This window comes from Halictus rubicundus, unplaced genomic scaffold, assembly GCF_050948215.1.
Source record: "Halictus rubicundus isolate RS-2024b unplaced genomic scaffold, iyHalRubi1_principal scaffold1071, whole genome shotgun sequence".
NCBI classification, from domain to species: Eukaryota; Metazoa; Arthropoda; class Insecta; order Hymenoptera; family Halictidae; genus Halictus; species Halictus rubicundus.
In genome coordinates this window covers 3,665-10,000 of record NW_027489612.1, presented here as the reverse complement: position 1 = coordinate 10,000, position 6,336 = coordinate 3,665, and positions in this window count along the sequence as shown.

The window sequence follows — 6,336 nt, the reverse complement described above, 5'->3', positions numbered from 1 at the left end:
TATCATAACACCAAACTCGCTACAATTATTATTTATCGAGTTATTAGCAAATAATGGACGGATGTGCTACTCCGTCGGACGTTCGACGAAAATTTTTCTAAGTCCCACCGCCAAGAGGAAACTTTTTCCCTATCGGTCCTAGACGATTTTCGACGTGATATCACTGTAATATAGACGGTTTCTAACAATATATATCATAACACCAAACTCGCTACAATTATTATTTATCGAGTTATTAGCAAATAATGGACGGATGTGCTACTCCGTCGGACGTTCGACGAAAATTTTTCTAAGTCCCACCGCCAAGAGGAAACTTTTTCCCTATCGGTCCTAGACGATTTTCGACGTGATATCACTGTAATATAGACGGTTTCTAACAATATATATCATAACACCAAACTCGCTACAATTATTATTCTTCGAGTTATTAGCAAATAATGGACGGATGTGCTACTCCGTCGGACGTTCGACGAAAATTTTTCTAAGTCCCACCGCTAAGAGGAAACTTTTTCCGTATCGGTCCTAGACGATTTTCGACGTGATATCACTGTAATATAGACGGTTTCTAACAATATATATCATAACACCAAACTCGCTACAATTATTATTTATCGAGTTATTAGCAAATAATGGACGGATGTGCTACTCCGTCGGACGTTCGACGAAAATTTTTCTAAGTCCCACCGCCAAGAGGAAACTTTTTCCCTATCGGTCCTAGACGATTTTCGACGTGATATCACTGTAATATAGACGGTTTCTAACAATATATATCATAACACCAAACTCGCTACAATTATTATTTATCGAGTTATTAGCAAATAATGGACGGATGTGCTACTCCGTCGACAAAACTCTGGAAATTTTTCTAAGTCCCACCGCCAAGAGGAAACTTTTTCCGTATCGGTCCTAGACGATTTTCGACGTGATATCACTGTAATATAGACGGTTTCTAACAATATATATCATAACACCAAACTCGCTACAATTATTATTTATCGAGTTATTAGCAAATAATGGACGGATGTGCTACTCCGTCGGACGTTCGACGAAAATTTTTCTAAGTCCCACCGCTAAGAGGAAACTTTTTCCGTATCGGTCCTAGACGATTTTCGACGTGATATCACTGTAATATAGACGGTTTCTAACAATATGTATCATAACACCAAACTCGCTACAATTATTATTTATCGAGTTATTAGCAAATAATGGACGGATGTGCTACTCCGTCGACAAAACTCTGGAAATTTTTCTAAGTCCCACCGCTAAGAGGAAACTTTTTCCGTATCGGTCCTAGACGATTTTCGACGTGATATCACTGTAATATAGACGGTTTCTAACAATATATATCATAACACCAAACTCGCTACAATTATTATTTATCGAGTTATTAGCAAATAATGGACGGATGTGCTACTCCGTCGGACGTTCGACGAAAATTTTTCTAAGTCCCACCGCCAAGAGGAAACTTTTTCCCTATCGGTCCTAGACGATTTTCGACGTGATATCACTGTAATATAGACGGTTTCTAACAATATATATCATAACACCAAACTCGCTACAATTATTATTTATCGAGTTATTAGCAAATAATGGACGGATGTGCTACTCCGTCGACAAAACTCTGGAAATTTTTCTAAGTCCCACCGCCAAGAGGAAACTTTTTCCCTATCGGTCCTAGACGATTTTCGACGTGATATCACTGTAATATAGACGGTTTCTAACAATATATATCATAACACCAAACTCGCTACAATTATTATTTATCGAGTTATTAGCAAATAATGGACGGATGTGCTACTCCGTCGACAAAACTCTGGAAATTTTTCTAAGTCCCACCGCTAAGAGGAAACTTTTTCCGTATCGGTCCTAGACGATTTTCGACGTGATATCACTGTAATATAGACGGTTTCTAACAATATATATCATAACACCAAACTCGCTACAATTATTATTTATCGAGTTATTAGCAAATAATGGACGGATGTGCTACTCCGTCGGACGTTCGACGAAAATTTTTCTAAGTCCCACCGCCAAGAGGAAACTTTTTCCCTATCGGTCCTAGACGATTTTCGACGTGATATCACTGTAATATAGACGGTTTCTAACAATATATATCATAACACCAAACTCGCTACAATTATTATTCATCGAGTTATTAGCAAATAATGGACGGATGTGCTACTCCGTCGACAAAACTCTGGAAATTTTTCTAAGTCCCACCGCTAAGAGGAAACTTTTTCCGTATCGGTCCTAGACGATTTTCGACGTGATATCACTGTAATATAGACGGTTTCTAACAATATATATCATAACACCAAACTCGCTACAATTATTATTTATCGAGTTATTAGCAAATAATGGACGGATGTGCTACTCCGTCGGACGTTCGACGAAAATTTTTCTAAGTCCCACCGCCAAGAGGAAACTTTTTCCCTATCGGTCCTAGACGATTTTCGACGTGATATCACTGTAATATAGACGGTTTCTAACAATATATATCATAACACCAAACTCGCTACAATTATTATTCTTCGAGTTATTAGCAAATAATGGACGGATGTGCTACTCCGTCGGACGTTCGACGAAAATTTTTCTAAGTCCCACCGCCAAGAGGAAACTTTTTCCCTATCGGTCCTAGACGATTTTCGACGTGATATCACTGTAATATAGACGGTTTCTAACAATATATATCATAACACCAAACTCGCTACAATTATTATTCATCGAGTTATTAGCAAATAATGGACGGATGTGCTACTCCGTCGACAAAACTCTGGAAATTTTTCTAAGTCCCACCGCTAAGAGGAAACTTTTTCCGTATCGGTCCTAGACGATTTTCGACGTGATATCACTGTAATATAGACGGTTTCTAACAATATATATCATAACACCAAACTCGCTACAATTATTATTTATCGAGTTATTAGCAAATAATGGACGGATGTGCTACTCCGTCGGACGTTCGACGAAAATTTTTCTAAGTCCCACCGCCAAGAGGAAACTTTTTCCCTATCGGTCCTAGACGATTTTCGACGTGATATCACTGTAATATAGACGGTTTCTAACAATATATATCATAACACCAAACTCGCTACAATTATTATTTATCGAGTTATTAGCAAATAATGGACGGATGTGCTACTCCGTCGACAAAACTCTGGAAATTTTTCTAAGTCCCACCGCCAAGAGGAAACTTTTTCCGTATCGGTCCTAGACGATTTTCGACGTGATATCACTGTAATATAGACGGTTTCTAACAATATATATCATAACACCAAACTCGCTACAATTATTATTTATCGAGTTATTAGCAAATAATGGACGGATGTGCTACTCCGTCGGACGTTCGACGAAAATTTTTCTAAGTCCCACCGCCAAGAGGAAACTTTTTCCGTATCGGTCCTAGACGATTTTCGACGTGATATCACTGTAATATAGACGGTTTCTAACAATATATATCATAACACCAAACTCGCTACAATTATTATTTATCGAGTTATTAGCAAATAATGGACGGATGTGCTACTCCGTCGGACGTTCGACGAAAATTTTTCTAAGTCCCACCGCTAAGAGGAAACTTTTTCCGTATCGGTCCTAGACGATTTTCGACGTGATATCACTGTAATATAGACGGTTTCTAACAATATGTATCATAACACCAAACTCGCTACAATTATTATTTATCGAGTTATTAGCAAATAATGGACGGATGTGCTACTCCGTCGACAAAACTCTGGAAATTTTTCTAAGTCCCACCGCTAAGAGGAAACTTTTTCCGTATCGGTCCTAGACGATTTTCGACGTGATATCACTGTAATATAGACGGTTTCTAACAATATATATCATAACACCAAACTCGCTACAATTATTATTTATCGAGTTATTAGCAAATAATGGACGGATGTGCTACTCCGTCGGACGTTCGACGAAAATTTTTCTAAGTCCCACCGCCAAGAGGAAACTTTTTCCCTATCGGTCCTAGACGATTTTCGACGTGATATCACTGTAATATAGACGGTTTCTAACAATATATATCATAACACCAAACTCGCTACAATTATTATTTATCGAGTTATTAGCAAATAATGGACGGATGTGCTACTCCGTCGGACGTTCGACGAAAATTTTTCTAAGTCCCACCGCCAAGAGGAAACTTTTTCCCTATCGGTCCTAGACGATTTTCGACGTGATATCACTGTAATATAGACGGTTTCTAACAATATATATCATAACACCAAACTCGCTACAATTATTATTTATCGAGTTATTAGCAAATAATGGACGGATGTGCTACTCCGTCGACAAAACTCTGGAAATTTTTCTAAGTCCCACCGCTAAGAGGAAACTTTTTCCGTATCGGTCCTAGACGATTTTCGACGTGATATCACTGTAATATAGACGGTTTCTAACAATATATATCATAACACCAAACTCGCTACAATTATTATTTATCGAGTTATTAGCAAATAATGGACGGATGTGCTACTCCGTCGGACGTTCGACGAAAATTTTTCTAAGTCCCACCGCCAAGAGGAAACTTTTTCCGTATCGGTCCTAGACGATTTTCGACGTGATATCACTGTAATATAGACGGTTTCTAACAATATATATCATAACACCAAACTCGCTACAATTATTATTTATCGAGTTATTAGCAAATAATGGACGGATGTGCTACTCCGTCGGACGTTCGACGAAAATTTTTCTAAGTCCCACCGCCAAGAGGAAACTTTTTCCCTATCGGTCCTAGACGATTTTCGACGTGATATCACTGTAATATAGACGGTTTCTAACAATATATATCATAACACCAAACTCGCTACAATTATTATTTATCGAGTTATTAGCAAATAATGGACGGATGTGCTACTCCGTCGACAAAACTCTGGAAATTTTTCTAAGTCCCACCGCCAAGAGGAAACTTTTTCCCTATCGGTCCTAGACGATTTTCGACGTGATATCACTGTAATATAGACGGTTTCTAACAATATATATCATAACACCAAACTCGCTACAATTATTATTTATCGAGTTATTAGCAAATAATGGACGGATGTGCTACTCCGTCGACAAAACTCTGGAAATTTTTCTAAGTCCCACCGCTAAGAGGAAACTTTTTCCGTATCGGTCCTAGACGATTTTCGACGTGATATCACTGTAATATAGACGGTTTCTAACAATATATATCATAACACCAAACTCGCTACAATTATTATTTATCGAGTTATTAGCAAATAATGGACGGATGTGCTACTCCGTCGACAAAACTCTGGAAATTTTTCTAAGTCCCACCGCCAAGAGGAAACTTTTTCCCTATCGGTCCTAGACGATTTTCGACGTGATATCACTGTAATATAGACGGTTTCTAACAATATATATCATAACACCAAACTCGCTACAATTATTATTTATCGAGTTATTAGCAAATAATGGACGGATGTGCTACTCCGTCGGACGTTCGACGAAAATTTTTCTAAGTCCCACCGCCAAGAGGAAACTTTTTCCCTATCGGTCCTAGACGATTTTCGACGTGATATCACTGTAATATAGACGGTTTCTAACAATATATATCATAACACCAAACTCGCTACAATTATTATTTATCGAGTTATTAGCAAATAATGGACGGATGTGCTACTCCGTCGGACGTTCGACGAAAATTTTTCTAAGTCCCACCGCCAAGAGGAAACTTTTTCCCTATCGGTCCTAGACGATTTTCGACGTGATATCACTGTAATATAGACGGTTTCTAACAATATATATCATAACACCAAACTCGCTACAATTATTATTTATCGAGTTATTAGCAAATAATGGACGGATGTGCTACTCCGTCGACAAAACTCTGGAAATTTTTCTAAGTCCCACCGCCAAGAGGAAACTTTTTCCCTATCGGTCCTAGACGATTTTCGACGTGATATCACTGTAATATAGACGGTTTCTAACAATATATATCATAACACCAAACTCGCTACAATTATTATTTATCGAGTTATTAGCAAATAATGGACGGATGTGCTACTCCGTCGACAAAACTCTGGAAATTTTTCTAAGTCCCACCGCCAAGAGGAAACTTTTTCCGTATCGGTCCTAGACGATTTTCGACGTGATATCACTGTAATATAGACGGTTTCTAACAATATATATCATAACACCAAACTCGCTACAATTATTATTTATCGAGTTATTAGCAAATAATGGACGGATGTGCTACTCCGTCGGACGTTCGACGAAAATTTTTCTAAGTCCCACCGCCAAGAGGAAACTTTTTCCCTATCGGTCCTAGACGATTTTCGACGTGATATCACTGTAATATAGACGGTTTCTAACAATATA